Genomic DNA, 22,074 nt, shown 5'->3' with positions numbered 1-22,074 from the left:
GTAGGTGATGGAGCTGATGGTGAGGGCTGCAGGAGAGCTGTAGGTGATGGAGCTGATGGTGAGGGCTGCAGGAGAGCTGTAGGTGATGGAGCTGATGGTGAGGGCTGCAGGAGAGCTGTAGGTGATGGAGCTGATGGTGAGGGCTGCAGGAGAGCTGTGGGTGATGGAGCTGATGGTGAGGGCTGCAGGAGAGCTGAAGATGGAGGCTGATGGTGAGGGCTGCAGGAGAGCTGTAGGTGATGGAGCTGATGGTGAAGGCTGCAGGAGAGCTGTAGGTGATGGAGCTGATGGTGAGGGCTGCAGGAGAGCTGTAGATGATGGAGCTGATGGTGAGGGCTGCAGGAGAGCTGTAGGTGATACAGCTGATGGTGAGGGCTGCAGGAGAGCTGTGGGTGATGGAGCTGATGGTGAGGGCTGCAGGAGAGCTGTAGGTGATGGAGCTGATGGCGAGGGCTGCAGGAGAGCTGTAGGTGATGGAGCTGATGGTGAAGGCTGCAGGAGAGCTGTAGGTGATGGAGCTGATGGTGAGGGCTGCAGGAGAGCTGTAGATGATGGAGCTGATGGTGAGGGCTGCAGGAGAGCTGTAGGTGGAGTGGACTCATTCCCTTCCTGATCTCTGTTCCACCTCCTTCTGGCCCAGTGATGGGGTCAGGTATGCGATGTTATTGGCAGAGAAAAACAGATAGTGGCTAAGCCAACACATCCTTTCCATGTCTCTCCCAAAGGTCATCCAGAAAGACTCCCACCTCGTCTCACCTGGGTCCCCCTCCCAGGGTTACCCTCCCACACTCCTCCCTCCCCAGACCTATCTTGTTTGTGTATTGAAGTTGATGTCATGAGGCTATAAAGGCCTTTTGTGGGTTCCTTCATCTTTGACTCTGCTGCTGTCAGCCCTGGCTACTCTTGTCTTCTGGGTCCCAATTCTGCATTCTTTCTCAGTGATAAGACCCCATACATCCACAAACATTGTATTTTCAGAATTCCCTGTTGAGTCCAAGGTTTGGTGTTGATGTAGACCTAGGTTGAGAGCCTTTCTTCATTCTTTTCTAAGTGTGTCCTTAGTTAAGTTCAGTCTAAACCTCAGTTTGCTCCTCCAGCACCACAGGGTTGGGATGTGAATCAACACTGAATGCCCCACATAAAGTGATCCCTATTCTGCTGTCCCTGCTAAATTGGGGTCTCTAGGAAGCTGTATCCCCAGTAAGGGACTTCAGTGAAGAGAATGTTCAGACATGTGTGAAGTGGATGACTACTGAAAATGGCTTTGCAGGGTTAGATGGAAATCTAAGTCTAGAATGTTTCTGAGCCAAGAATGCTTAGCTCAGGGGTTGGAACGCTGGCTGCTTTTCCAGACGACCAGCTTCAATTCCCAGCACCAACAGGGCTGTGAACAGTAGCTCCAGTCCCAGGGGCTCTGATGATCTTCTGGTCTCTTCAGGCACCAGGCACACATGTGGTACACACACACACACACACACACACACACACACACACACACACACACACACACACACACAAAAAAAAAAAAAAAAAAAAAAAAAAAAAAAGTTAATGCTTAGCATTTTGGGTCACCTTGAGAGGAATTATCTCATTTTTTTTTTCTATCACATCACTTAGGAGGTAGAAAGAGCAAGTACTACATTTTGACCAAACTGCACCCTGGTTTGGCTTAGCTGTGTTGAGATCTCTACCTCGTCCTGAGACAGCCCCCATCTCTGACACCCAATAACTTATAATTGAAGGAGCATTATTGTTCCACGTTCTAAACTCCAATCTCCCCCAGACACACTAAGTGTTTTAAATCCCAGCTATTATAATCATGTCACTGTTCAGCGCTGATCTACTGTGAGAAGTGTGGAGGTGAGCATGGCCACTCAGGCTCCCCTTCGACTTAGGCAAGCTTTTAGAGAGGAAACACGAGAAAGGCAGACAATTGGGTTTTTCCAGGAGATACTATTTTATAGGTCAAGGGAACCTGCTTCCCCAAGCAAGTAAAGGTCACCCTTCCCCTTCAATTTGTATCCTTTTGTCTCATTTTGGAAAAAAAGAAAATCATAGTGTTGGCATCTGAGTCACTTAGCAGAGGCATCTAATGTTTTTCCGGAAAACAGTGGAGCCAACCTTGACTTCAGTGGCTGTTTCAAAAGGAAATTATGAAAATTGCCCTGTGTTTTCTCTTCTCATATCCAAAAAATGAAGAATTTCTGTTTCTTGCTCAAGGCTTTTCTGTGTGATTGCACCTTGGATGGTTCTAATGAAAGGAGAAACGCAGTTAGAATGGTGGCACAATTGGATGCCTGGGCTTATTAGGGACGGGTGCCTCTGGTCCTTTCCCTTCACCAAGTTGTGCATCCCTTCACCTGCCCTCTGAAAAAAAAATCCCTGTATATTTTCTAGAAGGACGAGGTGACAAAAGCATTTGTTTGGATAGGACGAATCTGTGACACTTCTATGCTTTGTCTTAACATTGCCTTCCCATTCTCTCTCTCTCTCTCTCTCTCTCTCTCTCTCTCTCTCTCTCTCTCGTGTTCTTGTGTGTGTGTGTGTGTGTGTGTGTGTGTGTGTGTGTGTGTGTGTGTGTGTGTGTGTGTGTATATGCATGTGTCAGCAGAGGCCAAAGGAGGACATTGGTGTCTTGCCCTATCACTCTCTCCTTATTCCCTTGAGGCAGGGTCTCTTCTGAAGCTGGAGCTCTCTGTTTCTGGCTAGACTGGCCAGCTACTGATCCCAACAACCCTCCCATCTCCAGCCTCACCTGAGGACTGGGGTAGCATGTGCAGCCAGGTCTGGCTTACATGGATGCTGGAAATCCATAGGCAGGTCCTCATGCTTGCACAGCAAGTACTCTTACCTCTGAAACCATTTTGATGTGATTTCAGACTCAAAGAGAAACTCTAAGAATAATACAATAATTTCTACAAACTCTTCACTCAATTCCAAAGGTCACTATTTCAGCACATTTACCTCATTTTCCTTCTCTCTCTCTATCCTTTTTTAGAGTAAGATATATGCACAACATTCCCCAAACATCTATGGGTGCATCTCCTACACATATGGACGTATTTTTCTTCCACAACCACAGTATAGTTATCAAAACTGTGAAACTGACATGGGCCCAACACTATTCACAATGTAATTGTAGTCACAACTTATTCCATTTTACTATAATTAGTTTTATCCATTTGCTTTGGTTAGCATAAGAAACACACCAGATATGGTGGTGCACACCTGTACTCCCAGCCTTTGGGAGGCAGAGGCAGCAGGATCTTGAATTTGAGGCCATGCCCAAGCTATATAGCAAGATCTAAAGAAAAAAGAATGTACAACACCAGTTATTGATATGTGCAGAGCACACACTCTCACCACAACCCATGATTGTGCGATATACATTTTTTCCATTTAGTTCTTACATTAAACCTGTGACCGACAAACACCTATCTCCACCATTTTCTAAGTGAAAAGCATAAGCCTTGCAGAGTTTAGTCACCTGCAAAGATGATGGTTTACTCTGGTACTTAGCTGATGATGAGTAGCCAATGGGTGGCAGATCATGCTTTGAACCATGACCTACCAGACACCAAAGCTGTGTGTTCTTAAAGATCATATAAAATCTGCAACGCAAAGGCATAGAAATAAAACTTGCTTTTGAGAAAATTTTAGCAGATTCCCAGTCTAGAGAGAATTACCTTGGAAACAATTAAATGTAAACATGGCGGCTGGAGATGGCTCAGTGGTTAAGAGCACTGGCTGCTCTTCCAGAGGACCCAGATTCAATTCCCAGCACCTACGTGACAGTTCACAATCATTTGTAATTCCAGTTCCAGGGAACCTAATGCCCTCTTCTGGTCTCCATGTGGTATACAGGCATACACACCTATAGGTTTATTGGGCCTCTCAACATATTTGACAGGGGATTTTCGAAAATCATTGAAAATTGTCCTGTGATGGACACATTTGTTACTAGAGCTGATAATTCGGTGCTGTAATTTTTTTCTTTTTCTCTTTTATGACAGTAGCATGAATGGTGCCATGTGTTTGTTTTCTGTGCAGAAGTTGGATAGCTAAGAATTTATTTTATTTTTAGACATCCAAGAGCCTTTGTCACACTCAGCTCCAATGCTGTACTGTGCAGAGTCCAGAGATGATCTATGAGCAAATGAGCATGACTATACTCCAACAAAACCTCACAAAACAGGAGGAGGAGACTCACAGCGGTCCAAAGTCTGCCATCCCACAGCCAGCTAAAGGAACCTCATTACATTGAGGTAGTGGTATTTATGATGGCAAGAAAGAAATAATTTTAAAAAGGTTGCACTTAAATTTTAAGCAGTGCCTAACCTTTAGTCTTACAGAAAGCATCAACATGGTTTATTTTCTTCACTGTCAGCTATGTTAAATGATGATTAAGAGGAAAAGGGCATATACTGAATGATAAAATTTTATATGTAAGAATGGGCTGTAGCTTGACACTGGGAAGCACTTCTAAGGCATATTAGTGCATAAGACAGGGTTTAAAGGGGGGCAGAATCAAGCTCAGAATCCCTCAGACGTATTGACAGCCACACAGCAGGGAAGTCTCCCTGGGGAGATAGAAAAAAGAAAGAAAGGAAAAGGAAAGTAACTAACATTAGAGAATTAAATTCAGGAGTTTCTATGAAGTTATAGATGTATTAAAGTAGCCATCTCTAGCGGTAGCTCTAAAGACAGCTGATCAGTCTTCATTTAATACAACTTTAGCAAGCTGAGGTCACAGAATGGGAGGCTGCAGTCTCTTACAATATGCTGCAGCTTTGTTACTGCAATTTACTAGGAATCAGGCTTCAGAATAGCTGTATAGGTATATATGTGTTCTACACAGCAGATGTGTAAATGTATACATACATACATACATACATAATACAACATTGTTATTCTTTGTATAGTATGCAGAATGCATGTATTACAGATATAAATCTATATAATCTACAGATTACATATATACAGTGTATATGCAGTGTTTGTACTTCTGTATATAGAGATTATAGACATATATTATTGTATGCCTATAGGTTGCTATATAGAGAACAAAGAACAACAAGTAGTGTATTTGTAACAAATACCCACATTTAATTTCATTAAATCTTCACAGCAAAAGGTTAATTATGAGGCTGTGGGCACAGTTCAGTGGTAGAGCACTTACCTAGCATATATGAGGCCCTGATTTGAGTCCCCAGTACTATAGAAAATACATAAATAAAAAAGCAAAGCCCTCAAAAATTCAATGAAGTAAAGACTTAGTAAAGATACTAATATATTTTAATGTACTTTTATCAATCGATGAGATTATATGTTTATTATGTTTAGCACATGTATAGATTATAGAATGGTGAAATAATCACAGGTTAATTATGTAGATCACCTCATGTATTACTACTTTTTGTGATGAGAACACTTGAAATCTACCCTCAGGGCTAGAGAGATGGCTCAGCAGTCAAGAGTTGGCACTGCTTTCGCCGAGGATCTGTGTTCAGTTCTCAGTAACCTCATTAGGTGGCTCACAACTGCCTGTAGCTCCATCTTTAGAGGATCTGATGCCCTCTCTGTCCACCACTGACACTGCACCCACATGCACATACAGATACATACATATGAAAAGATTACTTTCAGTAACCTTCAAAACCAACACAGTGTGATTTGTTGTAGTCACGGGCTTAGTTTCCCATTGCTGTGAGAAAATGTGAGATAACTTAGAAGGAAGAAAGACTGAGTGAGCCAGCTAGTTTTATGTCAGCTTGGCACAAGCTAAAGTCATCTGAAAGGAGATGACCTCAATTGAGAAGATGCCACCAAAGGATCAGGCTGTAGGCAAGCCTGTAGGACATTTTCTTAATTAGTGATTGATGTAGGAGGGCCCAACCCATTGTGGGTGGGGCCACCCCCAGGTTTGTGGTCCTGGGTGCTATAAGAAAGCAGACATAACAAACCTCCATGGCCTCTTGCAGGTTCCCGTCCAGTTTGAGTTCCTGTCTTGGCATTCCTCAGTGGACTGCAACTCAAGACATGTAAGCCAAATACACCCTTTCCTCTCCATGTTGCTTCTGGTCATGGTGTTCATCACAGCAACAGTAGCCCTAAGACACTGGGTTTTGACCACAGTTGCTGAGGTCCTTGTCCAGCTTTGGCTGGTTCCATTGCTGTGGGCCTGTGGTGAGGTAGACCATCTTGGCAGAAGTATGTGATGGGAGAAATTACTCTTTCATGGTGTCCAGGAAGCAGAGAGAAGGCCAGGGTTCTATTATCACCTTCAGAAGCATAACCCCAATGAGCTAATTAGAAGTACAACGATCTCCCACTAGCACTGCCAGCTGTGCCAAACCTTCAACACACCGATCCAAACCACCATCGTCACCATGTTGTAAAATAGACCTTTTCAAAGTACTCTAATGGAATTTCATGTCCTTTGCCTGGCATCTCCCCAGCCCCACCCATCCATCCCTGTTAACCACTGACCCATCCTCTACTTCCAGAACATCAGGCCTTTTGTGTGTACATGAGACCATGTGGCATTATCTTCCTCCACTTGACTCTTTTTCACTGAATATAATGTCCCATGGATTTATCCAGATTATTGTAACTGGCAAAATTTCTTTCTTTTTAAAGACTGACTAATATTCCATTATAAATGGAATATTGTGCACTCATCTTTTGATAGACATTTGAATAGTTTCCTGTCTTAGCTGTTATATCCAGGGCTGCATCCAACAGGGAAGTTCAGGTAATTCTTCAACACACTGGTTCTCCTTCCTTCTGATGTACATCTACTGAATGAACTCCTGGGCCACATTTCTAATTCTTTGAGGAACCTGAAAAATTACGATTCTGCTGCTTTCCACTAGGGCCATGTGCAAAGGTTTCTCCCCCACTGAGTCACTAGTGCTTGTTTTCCATTGTCCTGGTAATAGCCACACTGACAAGTGTGTGATGATAAAGATTTTAGTTTGCACTTCTTTGGTGGTTAGTGGTAATGAGCATTTCCCCTGCATACCTGGTAATACTCCACCTATCATTTAAGAAGTATCTATTCAGATTCTTAGCTATTTTACTCTGTTTTCATTTTGCATTTGCATGTTGTGTTGTTTGTCCTGGTGTTGTGCATGCAGGTGTGCACATTGGGTGGATGTCTTTCTCAATCACTCCCCCATCTTATTTTTTAGACAGAATCTCTCACTGAATCTTAATGCCATTTCAGGTAGATTGGTGACTAGCAGTCCCTGGGATCCCATCTCTGCTTCTCCATTACTGGTATTACAGACATGTACCATCTCTCCTGGCTTTCTAAAAATTTATTTATTTTTATTTTATGTGCCTTGGCATTTTGCCTACATGAACATCTGTGTGAGGCTGTCGGATTCCCTAGGACAGAAGTTACAGACAGGTGTGAGCTGCCATGCAGGTGCTGGGATTGAATCCAGGTCCTCTGGAAAGACAGCTGAGCCATCTCTCCAACCCCACACCTGGTTTTTATGTGGGTGCTGGGAATCCAAACTCAGACTCCAATGCTTGCACAGGCAACTTGAGTTGTTTGTGCTCCTCATCTACTTGTGCTCCTTATTGTCTTGAAATATTCTCAACAATCCTGTTGGTTGCTTCTCCCCATTTATTGCTTCCTCTTCAGGATTTTTCATAATTGTCCCAATAGTGTACATAAAAGAAAGTTCTGGGATTGATGGAGACATGTGTTGAGACACAGATTGATAAGAATGGGCTAATAATTAAGAGAGAACTAGCCAGTAAGAAGCCTAAGACATTGGCCAAACAATTATAAATATACACTAATTCTCTGAGTGGTTATTTCATAGTGGCTCTGGGGACCAGGTGGGCAGAGAGAAACTGGTCCAGTGGGACCAAGATAGACGGAGAAAGTCTCCCTCTACATTCTGGATCATAAGCAGCACTCAGTCTCTCTCCTGGAAGAACTTTACATCTGTGTCCATTGACTGGCATTTTGACGAGCACAGGCTAATCTTTAGGTAGCTGGCTGTCAGTCTAGGGTTGTCTGAGGTTTCCTCACTACTGGATTCAGAATACATGACAGAAGCTAAGCTGTGTCTTGCCTGGGAGTGTGTCACATCTGGAAGTGGCTGGTGTCCATGTGTCTGATTATCAGGGATGCTAACTTTAATCATTTGGTTGAGGTGATGTGTGCCTTGTTTCCATAGCAAAGACTATCTCCCCATCCTAATCAGTAAGCATCTCATGGGAAGGTTCTCCCTTCTAGCTTTAGCCTTTATTATTAATCCTTGCCAGGCTCTGTTATGGTAACAATGCTTGCCAAATGCTGATCATAGAATGCCACCAAATCATGAGTTTGAATCACTAGAACCCATATAAAAGCTGTAGTAGTATGCATGTATAACCATGTAGTAGCAGGCACCTATAATCCCAAGGGTCCAAAATGAGATGGAAATAGGAGAATCCTGGGCGGTCACAGGCCAGTGAACCTGGTGTATACAGTGGGAATAGACAGCTATGAGCAAAGAGACCCTGTGCCAAGGTGGTCCTCTGATCTCCACATACACTATGTGATGCATGCATCCACAAACATGTTTACATACAACACACACACACACACACACACACACACACACACACACACACACACACACACACACATATATATTATATATATATATATATATATATATATATATATGAAATATTAAAATTGCATGGGCCAAACATAAACAAGGAACTCGTGCTTATTTGGATAAAGGCAAAGGAAAATGAGAAATGCTTTCCCTAGTTGTGGTGATGTTACATACCGACTAATCTATCCACCAACTACTGCTGCCATATTTTGAGATGAGAATCAGTCTACTTTATTCAGAAGAGGTGTGTGCGCCTATTGGTGTTCTTCAAGAACTCTGTAATTTGAAAGTGTCCCCTGGCCATACAAGCCTGGGAAATGCAGAATCAGGAAGGTTCATTATAGCCCCATTTGATAGATGAAGACATCAACATGGGCATTTGACAGACACCTTCATTTCAATAAGTGTTTCTTATGTGTGTGGTCCACCAGGGGTATTATCTTCTGGTAGCCTAGGGTGACTATCCTGTGAATGACACTGCTGCCCTGTCCTGTGCATCCTCGGTGAGGCCTGCATAAGGAAAGTGAGGGCTTGCTGCTATAATCCAGGACTTCAGAGGTGGGGACAGGAAGACCAGGAGTTTCAAGCCAGCACCAACCTGTTTAAAAAGAAAAACAAAACAAAACAAAACAAAACAAAACAAAAAAACAAGAGTTGCCAGCCAGTGGTGGTGCATGCCTTTAATCCCAGCACTCGGGAGGCAGAAGCAGGCAGATCTCTGTGAGCTCGAGGCCAGCCTGGTCTACAGAGTGAGCTCCAGGACAGCCGAGGCTACACAGAGAAACCCTGTCTCTAAAAAAAAAAAAAGAACAAAAAAGAAAAGAAAAAAAGAAAACCCACAACAAAACAAAAGCAGACCCATTTCTGTGTCTGGAGGTGGAGGATCTTGCCAACCTAAGTCTTGGGGGATCTAGATATGGTGCTGGGGCCTAGGAAGCACTGCCCTCTGCCATCAACAACAAAGTGGGCATTCCTCCACTCCCAGGTTAGGGTCTCTTGCGAGGAAGAGTGTGTAGCTGTGTGCTCTTTCACTATTTCTGCTTCCCGTGTGCTTTCACTGTTTCTGCGTCCTGTGTGCTCTTGAGTCGTTGATTAGGTGGTTTATATTGGAAAATAAGAGCTGAGGCCTAGGGGTGGTTCTGAGCCAAGCAAGGATCCAGGCTTCCCTCTCAGCCCTCAGCTCCTTGTTGATGTAGGAACTGTGACCTTTGGGATGCTCCCAAAAGAAAAATGCATTTAGAGGAATGGTGGGCAAGTCAGATGTCACTCAGAAAGTTGTCCTCTGAAGTCTCTTTTGGGATTGTCAAGGAAGAGGATGGTTTTCTCACAGATGACCCAAGGTGAAGGTTCCTGTCAGAGTGGGTGGGGAAGAAGTATTGGGGGCATCTCCTGTGAGCCCTCTACAGGTAGCTTAGCCCCAGATCTGGTTGTCCAATGTTACCCTTGAAATAAAAAGAGGCACAAATAGCATTCATCTGAGGAAGTGACTTTGCCCATTGCCTCTGGCAATGGGAATTCCTTGTGCCCAGCTGAGTTTCTGGCCAGCAGCTCTCCTTTCCAAGTGATCAAAGGCACATGAAAGCAGACCCTTCATGTCAACACCTGCAGGCTTCCCTGAAGCCCACACTCACCTGTGTGCAAACCCAGAGGCATGAGAGGACATCCTGACCCCACACTTCTGGTGAAGACCATCCAGCAGATGACAGTCCCCATGTTGGGCATCTAGACACGTGACAGTTTACCTAGGGGCTCTCACAGTCTACACAGGCTGTGCAAGGTCAGAGTCTTCCCAGAAGGTCCTAACTACTCTGCTGTCCCACTAGAGAACCTGAGCCAGACACACCCACCCATAGGCCATACCACTGATGCTCAGGACAGCAAAGGATCACATTCATAGCCCAGTCCATAACATTATCTTGATTTTGTTATTCCCACCTCCTAACCTTTGACTGTATCATTCAAGGCTCACTTGACTTCCAGGGGCCTCAGTTCTTTCTTTTGTTACATTATTAAAAGTAATATCCCCAAACAGTACACAGCACAAAAGAACAAAACCTATTGAATGTCTGTAGATTTCTCTTGGTGTGACTATGAGGATTAAGTAAAATAACAAACATACGGTACATTGTAAGTGCTGGGAGATGCTGTTCTTGATACATATTGATTGCATTTTAAAGCATGAAGCTGTGAGCATTCCTCCAGGAACTAGCATGTAGACTGTGAAAGATGAGGCAATTCAGCAGAAAAGGCTTGGCTTTGGAAACTTGAACACATACCTATGTTTAGACCCTGGCTATCTGGAGTACAAAATATGTGACCTTGGAGAAATAAATTACCCATTAAAACCTAGTTTTACAGCCAGGCATGGTGGTGCATGCCTGTAATTTACCATAGTGCTTGGGAGGCAGAGGCAAAAGGATTCAAAGTTCAAAGCCAGCCTTGGCTACATAGCAAGTTTAACCTCTGGGAACCTTGGATTCCTTTCTTATAATACTAGAACAAGCAATATCACACACAAGCACACATGTACACGCACATGCACACACACACACACACACACACCAAACATACAAAAGAACATAAACTGTAATGCTACATGAGACTCTGCAAAACAGAAACAACGCCTCCCTTCCCGAAAAAGAGAGTCTACCAGTTTAGCTTGTGATGGAAAATAATACTAGGCTCAGGATGAACTATATGAACCTGCGTGTACAAGAACTATATCTGGCCTATAAAAATAGCAATTTTACACAGCTTACCCTTTGGTGCCTACTTTAGAGTGTTGCTTATAAGAGCTGAACATGATGTGTGGGAAATGCTCACACTATCTGCATTGCAGTTTTGGGGATGACTTGGGAAACTAGTGTACTGATGCAGGTGATAGATGCCAAGGGGGGCATTGGGTGTGTAAAGAAGTAGCAGAATGGATTGGCTGGTAAGAAGTACTCATGCATGAATCTTCGAGTGTGTGTGTGTGTGTGTGTGTGTGTGTGTGTGTGTGTGTGTGTAAAGGAACAAAGCAGGTGATCCCAGGTGTCTGGCATGGGGACATGTATCGATGGTGGTAGTGCTCGCTGAAAAAGCAAGCACAGGAGGAATAGAGTTGAAGGGAAATAAGAGTTCATTGGATGTACCACATGTCATGATGAATCTATAGCACAGGGCAACACTGTTCCAGAGAGAATGAGAGTTACCTGCATCCCGGGAGACTTTAACAGATGTTTGAGTGGTCCCCCAGGCTTAACATTGAAAGCCATGTGAATGTTAGTCTACCATCCTAGATACAATGAGACAGAATTGAACAGATGGGTTAGCTGGCAGGTTCTAAAGGTATCAGCCAAGTCCTGCTCTTGTGTGTAAAGAAGTAGAAGGTAGGGCAGAGCAGACAGGAGACTGTCAGCATGTCATGAGAGTTCCCTTGCCCTCAGGAGTTAGCAGTTACCTCAGCTTCTCATGGGTCTGGAGGAACCTGCTAGCGGCAAAGCACAAGAATAGAGCTATTCCTCACCTCATAGTGTCCAATTTCAACTGGTACACATGGATGTGCTTAGTCTTGTGACTGAGACTGCCATTTGTCTGACAGAACATTGAGATGGGGGCAGGGGCACCTGGGTGGAATGTTGCAAAATAAAGCATTTGATGTGTTTAATGTGTGGATTACTGTAGGAATACAAGAGACATGGGGACTCAGAGTTGGGCGGGAGTAAGAAGACACAAGCCTGTGATCTCAAGTGGGCTTGACTGTAATGAAGTTGTATGTACTTGGAAGTGAGCTAAAGATTATTTAGCCAGTTCATTAGCAAGAAATCCTCACAAATGCAAAAACAGCTTTAGCTGGAGGCGGATCTCACTCAGCAGTTGAATGTTGGGTTCAGGGTTGATGTAGCTGTGAAGCTCTGTTATCTCGAAGGAGACCAAGGGGGCTCATGAGACCAGGAGCCAGGCTGGAAACTTGAACCCTGGAGGGAGTGGTCCTAAGGGGATAAGAAGCAAGAGCTTGACAAGGATCACATGACCCTGCTGAGGGTCAGCAGACATGTCCAAAACATTGATGGGACATTTATTTAGGCCCCAGCCAAGGTGGTTGGGATGCAACTCAAATGGGAACCCAAGGAATGTTGGGGAAACAGAGGCAGGCTAGCACAAATCGGAACAGAACTGTATTAGGTAAATGCTAGCTAGTACTGGATTATTCTTGAACTGTTGGGAGCAGCCATCATGCTTTTGTTGGATAGACATGGGTACTGATGTCTGAAAGATGAACAGCTTGGGTAGGTCCAGCAATCAGTGTGGAGATCTGGATGTAGTTTGAGCCTGTGCCCCAAGAGCTGGTGTGTTGGGAGCTTGGTCCCAGTGTCACAGTACTGGAGGGGGTTGGAGCTTTAAGAGGATGAACTTGATGGGAAGTCCTTAGGTCACTTGGAGATGAAGGCAGTTCTCTTTTGCATTCTCTCTTTTGCATTCTCAAAAGATCACGCTGTTACAGAGTGGGTTCCTGAGTCACTCCTGGCGTTCCTGTCTCATCATTCCATCTCTCCCTCTTGAGTATGATGTCATCTGCCATGAGACCTTCACCAGCTGATGTGATTGATACCCTTGAACCTCCCAAGTTGTGTTCCAAATAAACCAGTTTTCTCCACAAACTACCCAGCCTACAGGAACATAAATATAAGTTTTCCTAGAAAGTGTCTGTACTGAGATTTGAATGCCACCTATCAAAACCTTCTAACTTGTAATCCTTGTCCCCCAACAGGCACTTAGTTACATGGACTTGCCACAAAAGGAAGCACTGCCTAAAGTCCTTCATGTTCTCAGAGGTCATGCAAAGCCTCTGGGATGACATGTTTCAGGCCAGGAAGTCGGGCTTACTATCCAGTTGTTAGAGAAACCATTAGGGATGGATAGAGAGCTAACTGGGGCTGGAGCCACGGGGAAGTGTCAGGAAGGCTGGGCAGGGCTGACCCACAGGGCTTGTGTCTTCAGTCCTCTGAGCTGCAGTATGAGGGGGCTGATGTGGACAAACACAAAATAACGAGTTCCTTCCTACTGAGCAGAGCTTATGGCCCCAGATGTGTTCTCAAGTGGCTTTTTGATTGCTCCCTAATGATGAATAGATTATGTATCACATAAAATAGTACTTGCCAAGAGTGACATCCATTAAATGATGCAGGCACTTGAGGTAAAGCCGGGGAGGCTCTTGGCCTGTAGCTTCCCCAGGCCGTTTATGTGTCCGTACCTACTTCTTGGGTAAAACTTGAAGCATCTTCCAAAGAAAAGGTTTGGGCTGGAGCATCCATTCCACCCACTGCCTGGGCAGCTGTAGGCTTCCCGCATGCCTTTTGGGCCATTTCCTTGTTTTCTGTGGGATGGTGAGTTGGGAACACCAGTTACTCTGCATAGCCCAAAAATGTATAATACCACTCAACAAATGTTACATGTTGTTCAGAAAACTTTCCTCAGATCCCCAGTTTATTCTGCTGGGAAGAACTTTGGGCTGGGTGTCTGAAGATTTGAATTGTCTCTGCTGCTAGTCATTTGAAAGCTTTGGACAAGGCTCTGTCTATAAAGTGTGTGCACATGTAAGAATGAACACTTGTGTGCAGTGACAGTTCCTTCCTGTGCCTTGAAGGGGCTGAGTGTGAATAGAAAGGACAGCTGGATGCAGGCAGCATGGCCGAAGGAAAAAGATCTGTTTGGAGGGTTGCAGACCAGGCCAGCACTCCCATGACTGCACTGTGCATGTTGGGCAGGAATTCTGCAAGCAAAAATGGTCAGAGGGGCCAGTAGAAGCCATGGGCAAGCACACATGAAGGAATGAACAAGAAACGAGCAAGTGGGGGAAATGATGCTGCTGGGACAGGTGAGTCAGGGCTGCCCACAAAAGGAGGATGCCTCCATGTAAGCCCTGTCACACATGAGTGGCCAGAAAAGCTCCGTGGGAATACTTACTTAGTGTTATTTCTTTTAAACCAATACTCATCCGCAATAAAGCTGCAGGGAATTTTCTTCAATTTAAAAATTGCATTTTAGGTTTTCAGAACTGGAATCCTTCCAGAGCCAGTTACAGTGTCAGGCACTCTTCTTTCCACGTGTGCCACGGCTCCTCTTAAGTCAGTGCTGAACGGGTCAGAACTACACCGCCTGGCACAAGCTGTCCTGCTTCCATGTTTAAAATCCAGGGATTATCCTTGCCAGACAGCATCTCATGTTTTTCTTTTCAGACTAGGAGAATTTCAGCATCAAAATTAATTTTCTTGAGGAAATATTGAGCAACATGGTTGAGGATTGGGGTTACAGAAGCTGAAATTAACTTCATGGCAAGACCTGTGATCAATTCAGGATATGAGGCAGAAAGGGCCCTCCCCCGCTCTCCCCAGTGACACCTGCTCTTTCCCACATTCCCTCAGTCTGTACCTGGGCTAGCACCACTTCCTTGACACTGAAGCCCTCAACCCTGAGCTCTTCCCTCCCCACCTCTTTATATCTCTCAGGTTACTAGGGGTTCCCAGCAACCTGTCTCTTCTCTATCCCATCCATGTCCCTGTCCCAGTGCTGCTATCCCTGCCCCAGTTCATGCCTTCTAGGCTCCTGTGGCCAAGACATCTTCTTGTGTCAGTCTCAAGCCTCCTGTGTGTCAGTTCCTGTGGGTGCCTGTGTCCATCTCCAGTTGAAAACCGCCGTTTGCCTGCAGGTCCAGCTCCGCAGAGATGCCTTGTGACCTTTGTGTCCTTTCCAGACTCCAGCTCTGGGCCGTGCCCTACTTTATTTTCCAAGATGATCTGGTGTGTGGCAGACATGTCTCCTGAACTCTAGACACACGTGTCCAAGTGTGGGGATTGAATGAGAATTTCCCCTACAGGCGCCCCACTTGGTTGCACTGAGGGAGGTTTAAGAGGTGTAGCTTTGTTGGAGGAATGTGTCACTAGAGGTAGGTTTGGGGAATTGAAAGACTCATGCTATTTCTAGTTAGCACTTTCTGCTACCTGCTTATGGTCTAAGATATGAGTTTTCAGCTTTCTGCTTCAGCCATCATGGACTCTCATACCTCTGGAGCCGTTAGCCAAAATAAACTCTCTCTCCATAAAGCCGCCTTGGTCATGGTGTCTTATCACAGCAACAGGTCAATCACTAAGTCATCAATGACATAAACACATCCCAGCTATGTGTCCTTTTGTCCCTCTGGCCTGGCTCATCACCTTGCCCCCCAACCCCCACTCCCTGCTAAACCTTCCCTCCTCTTAGTTCCCTAACCAAGGTATTTAAGAGTCAGTGATGTGCCCCTCTCTCCCTCACCCAAGGGGCTAGCTTCTCATCACTGTGATGAAATGCTTGATCTAAACAACTGAAAAGAGGAAGAACCTGGTGTGGTTTTAGACTTTCAGAGGTTAGGCCCACGGTTATCTGGCTCCATTGTGGGCCTGAGGTGAGGCTAAACATCATAGCAGAGGGTGGGAGAGCACAGCAGCTCACCTCATGTGGGTGGGAAACAGGGTGGCAAGAAGGGCTCCCAGAGACCAGAGCCCCACTAGACTCCACCCCTGCAGTTCCCCACCTCCCAGTAGTCCATTCAAATGCTTTTTAAACCTTTAAAAAATGGTTAAATTATATGTATTTGTATGTGGGGTGTGTGCACATGAGTATACATTATATGGAGGTGTGTACGTGTGCATGAGCACATGAGATAAGTACCTGTTGGAGGAGGTTGGATATCCCCTGAAGCCGGGGTGTGAGCTGCTATGAGGCTCCTGATGTGCGTGCTAGGAACTGAACTCTGGTCCTCTGCAAGAGCAATATGAGCTCCATACTGCTGAGCCTTCTCCAGTTTGTCCATTTACATTGTGAGTTCATCGAGGGGTTAATCTGCTGATGAAGGCAGAGCCTGGGGTGCACAAAACCCCTCCTCAGAACACTGCTGACACTGGGGAATGAGCCTCTGAGACATGAGCCCTCAGGAGCAAACGGTCATATCCAAACCACAGTACCCGAGTTCTATGTATTTTGCTGAAGTCTCCCTCCTTTCCTCTAATTCCACTGTCCATTCCAGCATTTCCTCTCTGTCCTTGAACATCTATCCCCCGCAGGACATTTTCTATCCAGGGCAGAAAGATCTTTCCATAATGCACATCAGTTAGTTTCTTCCTTCTCAGAAACGCTTTAGTATGTCCCACCTTTGCAGAGCATCACCCAGAGTCCCGGAAATGATATTCAAGGTCCTTACCAATCAGGCTCAACTCTCACACCCAAGAATAATCTATTCATTTTGGACATGGACTCTAGAATCTGACTGCCTAGGTTCAAACCCTGGTTCCCCTCCCCCATTGGCTGTGTTACCTTTGGCAGGTTAATCAACATCTCTGGCCTCCCATTTTCTGGTCTATAAAATAAGTTGTGAGGATTAAATGTGATGAAGCGTGTAGAACAGCGCCTGGCCCATAGCATCTTGAACTGCCCCCTGGTCCCTGATGGTCCCGTGAATGGGAGTCTCGTGTGTACTCCTGACATTGGTGATCATTTGTTTGCTGTTCACCATCATTGGCAGTCTCCAACATGCCTCCACTCCCTCCTGCTTTGTCATCTGCTTGGGTGCTTTGCTACCACCCCAGCCCACCTCCCATTTTGCCCCTCAGATGGCCCGTGTTGCCCTCCTTGTCTGGCCTTGGTCACCTACATGATAACTGCCTTCATTCAGTCTTAGCTGGGCTCAGGAACTGTCTTGCACATGAAATGTTGGAATTTCCTCTAGGTACCAGTCTCAGACTCCACAGCTGTCAAGACTGGGTCCCTGTGTCCGCACAATGTGCATCTGCCCCAACTATGTCATCTATCAAAGCCGCGTTTGTCGTCAATATCCGAAGCCTGTGCCTGTGACACCAAGGGCCTGGGATGTTATGATGGAATGCAGATCCTCTAGGATGGCAAATCATGCCTTTAACTAGTTTTGGCATTCCTGGCGTCATCGTAATTCAGAAGTTGTCCCCATGCCCACCTCTCGATGCTGTTAATTCTCTGTTGCTTTCTAGTTTAGCTGCTGAATTCCTCCAAGTGTTCTGGCTTGCTTTCCCCACATGCCCTGTCTAACCACCTGGAATGCATTCTAAGTTTCCTATCCACATGGCATGACCTCCCCGGAGTTTGTGACACAGCCTCCATAGAGGTGCTGTCGAGATAAGCCCCGCTCAACATCTGTTACCTGGCTGAAGCCTGGGACCTTCTAATGAACCCTTGATTCTACAGGTGAACACAGAAGAGTACAGGCGGTCCCATGACTTTCCATGGCCACACAACAGCTAGAAATGACCTAGCAACACTGAAGCCAAAATCCAGACTTTTCTGGTTTTCGCTTATTTTTTTTCAACTCACCAAAAACTAGTTAGAGTAAATACGTATACTAGAGTTTTCCAGCTTCATCTTTTTTGTCTTGTGTGTATGTGTGGTGTGTGATATGTATGTGATGTGTGTGTGTGTGTGTGTGGTATGTTGTATGTGGTATATGGCATATGTGTATGTGTATATGTGAGTGGTGTATTGATGTGTGTATGTGTTGTGTGTGTGTTTGTGGTGTGTGTGTGTGTGGTATATGTGTATGTGTGTGGTGTATGTAATGTGTGTGTGGTGTGGTGTGTGCATGTGTGTGTGGTGTGGTGTGTGCATGTGTGTGTGGTGTGGTGTGTGCATGTGTGTGTCTTGTGGTATATGTGCTGTATGCATGTGTGTATGTGTTGTGTTGTGTGTGTGTGTGTGATATATGTGGCGTGTGTGTGTGTGTGTGTGTGTGTGTGTGTGTGTGTCTGTGTGTGTGTGTCTGTGTGTGTGTGTGTGCTTTTATGTGGAGGCCAGAGACAGATGCAAAATTTTCCAGAACTAGTTCTCCACTTTGGCTTTTGAGACTCCCCAGAGCTTATCAGTTCAGCTATGCTGGCTAGTGAAGGGGCCTCTGGGACCTGCCTGCCTCAGTGCTCCCCTCCACATCTTGATTCTGGCCTCACAGGCATGTGCCACCATGCTGGCTTTTTGTCTGGTTGCTGGGGATAGAAGGTCCACATATCTGTACTGCAGGTGCTCCACCAACTGAGCCATCCCCTCACCTGAAAGTTCAGTGGTACAAGCATTGCCACCATCCAGCTGTAGGTTGTTTTTAAATTCTTGAGTAACTAAAATGTTAACTCTACTAACCACTCCCCAGCCCCTGGCCCTGGCAAACACCCTTCTACTTCTGTATTCTTAAGAATTTGACTTCTTGTGGACCTTGTATGGTGGGATCCTATAGTACTTGCCCTTTTGTGCTTGGCTTATTTCTCTGTAGAGTTCTCAAGGTTGCTACCTTCTTAACATTCCCTTCCATTTTAAGACTAATAATATCCTATTTAAGTAATGTTGAAAAATCGAACAACCTTGCTTTCCCAGACACCTTTCCAGAATATCCACTAGGGGGCAGTAAAAGATGCAGAAAAATTTTAATGAGCCTCCTGAGTGCCAAGCAAGCTGGCCAGGCATCCTGTGTATCTCTCTCAGCCATCCTTGTATACAGTTACAAGATAATGGATTTCACATCCGACAGCAGAGGTGGATAAACCAGAGATACCATCATCTGTAGTCTGAGAGCTGTCTTCCTCCCACTCTGGCAAACACAGAACTTCCTTTCGGATAGTGGCTTCATTCACTTTAATTCAATGATTCTCAGTGCAGACCTCAAGAATTACATATCCAGGTCTCAGGTGAAAGCAAGTCAAACTTTTCAGTGGGAGGTAAAGGTGGGGCCCAGACACAGAAACTGTTCTTAACATCAGTCACTGGAAGGAAAGGTGTCTAATGAGAAAAACCAGACTCAGAAGATATGAATTCTGAAAAGAAGTGGCTGAGGGGACTGAAGATATAGGGACCCCGTTTCCTAGACCATGTGTATAGCTGGAGTTTTCTTGTCCCACCAGGTCCCACAGCTTCAGCCCCAAATGAACACACAGAGACGCTATATTAATTATTAAACTGCTGGCCAATGGCTAGGGCTTCTTATTGGCTAGCTCTGTCTTAATTATTAGCCCATTTCTATTGATCTATGTATTTCCATGTGGTCTTGGCTTACCAGCGGATACCCAGACCTGCTACCCCTTTGGTGGCTACATGGCATCTCTTCAAGGTCTCTGTCTGCCTGTCTTTCCCAGAATTCTCCTCATTTCCTAGTCCTGCCTATCTTCCTGCCTCTATTGGCCAAACAGTGTTTTATTCATCAACCAATAAGAGAAGCATAAATACAGAAGGACATCTCCCATCACGTGTGTGTGCGTGCGTGTGTGTGTGTGTGTGTGTGTGTGTGTGTGTGTGTGTGTGTGTAGATCAGAGGTCAGAGTTGGATGTCTTTTTCAATTGCTCTTCACCTTCTTTTGTTTTGAGGCAAGGTCTCTCACTGAGCCTGGAGCTCACCAGTTCAGCTAGACTGGCTGGCCAGCAAGCCCCTGTCTCTGCCTCCTTGGTGCTAGGATTGTAGGTTTATACCACCATGTCCAGCTTTTTATCGTGGGGATCAAACTCAGGTCCTGCTGGCATGGCAGTTACTTTAATGATTGGGCCAGGCTGTGGCACTTGCTTCGGATCTCACTAGGAATCCAGACAGAAGATTTGAAACAAGGGTATCCTAGACAGCTCAGGGTCCACCGAACAGTTCTGAGCCAGCCATCTTCAGAGAGAGATCAGAGCCCAGATGTCAGTAATGTCTGAGATACAAGACAGCATTTCCTACAGCAATCAGAAAACAGGTCTTTATCTTATCAAAAGTAAAAATGGCCAAGAGACCTGGGTTCTTACTCTCACTGCCCCACTAGCCAGTTATGGGACCTATGGCAAGCCCTGTCACCTCCCTAAGCCTCAGCCTCCCCTTTGAATTATGAGTGGATGGGATTATGTCAATCTCCAAGGATGCTTTCGGTTCAGAAAATTCAACGATTCTGTTAGAATTAACAATCTTGATTTGTAGTTACAACTCTGGCAAAGAGCAGAAGAAATAATCAACAGTGTAATAAATGACAGGGACTATTGACCATGTAGTTTAATTTATTTAAGGCACATACCCCAAATTCAAAGGAGAAAATATCACTCCTGATGATATATTGAACTGTTGGTATCACTGGTCTAGAAAAGGCTTTCCAGAGGCAGAAATTACCCATCAGTGCAAACCTGACATTTTTCACTGGCTGATCCATGGCCACCATTTGTCCATTGCACTCATATTTACTGTAAAAGCCATGCAAGTGGATGCCTTGGATGAATATTAAATAATGACATAAAGATCAAGGTCACCGTTGCAGGAAAGGCTCTGTAGAGGGCCGGGGAGCCTGCATTGATCTCTTGTGAAGTTCCATTCTGGAATCCTGCTGACATGGAAGAAACAATTGATGTGAAACCATTATTAAGGTTTTAAGTGTTTCTCCATTGTTAAGGATCTTTTACAAGCCCAAGGAATTGGCAAAAGCTTCAGTTAGAAATATAGGCCAGTCAAAAAGATAAGTACATTCTAGAGTGCAGATGGCCTGGGTCAGGCTTACACAGCAACAGCAAAGGCTGACGGGAGGCCAGTACTGGACTGTCACTGACTCTGCCTGCCTGCCTGCCTGCCTGCCTGGTACTGCTTCTGGTGACAGCTCCGAATAGAACTTCCATGCCGGGAGCTGCAGAGAGCAAGGTGTCCTCTACGCCTCTGTCCATCTTCACAGGTCCCCACTGAAAATCTCCTCTCTCAACGTTTCAGTTATCTGCTTCCGTAGCTTCCCAAAGCACCCTAACAGGGACATCTGATGTCTCGGGCTGTCTGAGTGCCTGAGCCTGGCCAGTTTGTAAAGAACAGAATGTGTGTCTTTCAGCTCCACAGTCCAATGTCAAGATACTGGTAGCTGCTGGGGGACCTTTTACTGAGTCACAAGGTGGTAGAGAGCATCAGAGGACAAAACAAGGCAAATGTGCTAGCCAGCAGTGGGGAGGGTTGGTCTCTCTCCTTTCTTATGAAGCCACCAGCACTGTCACGAGCCTCCATTCTCATGGCTTCTCCAACTTTATACCTGCTAAGTTTCCACCTTGGGATCCCATCAATATATGCACATAAGGGTTAGGTTCCCAGCATGTGAGCTCCAGGGGAACACCCTGAAGCAAGCCATAGCCTGGAGGAATCAGGAACCTAAAAATTATATATAAACAGGTTCAGATCTGACCTGGCTAAGTGCCTGGATTATCACAGGAGTGTCCTGCTGACCCAGATCAGGGAGGAAGGTAAATGCAGCCGAAGATAGAACCTAATTCTCAAAAGGTTCAAACAGACAGGAAAATTGGCAGAGTCTGTGAGACACACATAATAAACCAGAAAACCTGTTTCTCGTGTGCTAGCTCAGAGTGACTGCGCTTGGTCCTTTGTACATTTCAGTTGGTCCCATCTTTATATTGCCCCATTGAGGGCTGAAAGGAA

General features: G+C 45.3%; 1 protein-coding gene across 1 annotated transcript in view; it reads left to right on the top strand.

Annotated features, from left to right (window-relative positions):
* Dennd1a (DENN domain containing 1A) overlaps positions 1-22,074 on the top strand; it is a 1,920,886-nt gene that overhangs the window by 1,733,328 nt on the left and 165,484 nt on the right.

This window comes from Cricetulus griseus, chromosome 6 (genome assembly GCF_003668045.3).
Source record: "Cricetulus griseus strain 17A/GY chromosome 6, alternate assembly CriGri-PICRH-1.0, whole genome shotgun sequence".
NCBI lineage: Eukaryota > Metazoa > Chordata > Mammalia > Rodentia > Cricetidae > Cricetulus > Cricetulus griseus.
This window is presented reverse-complemented; position numbering and strand designations above follow the sequence as displayed.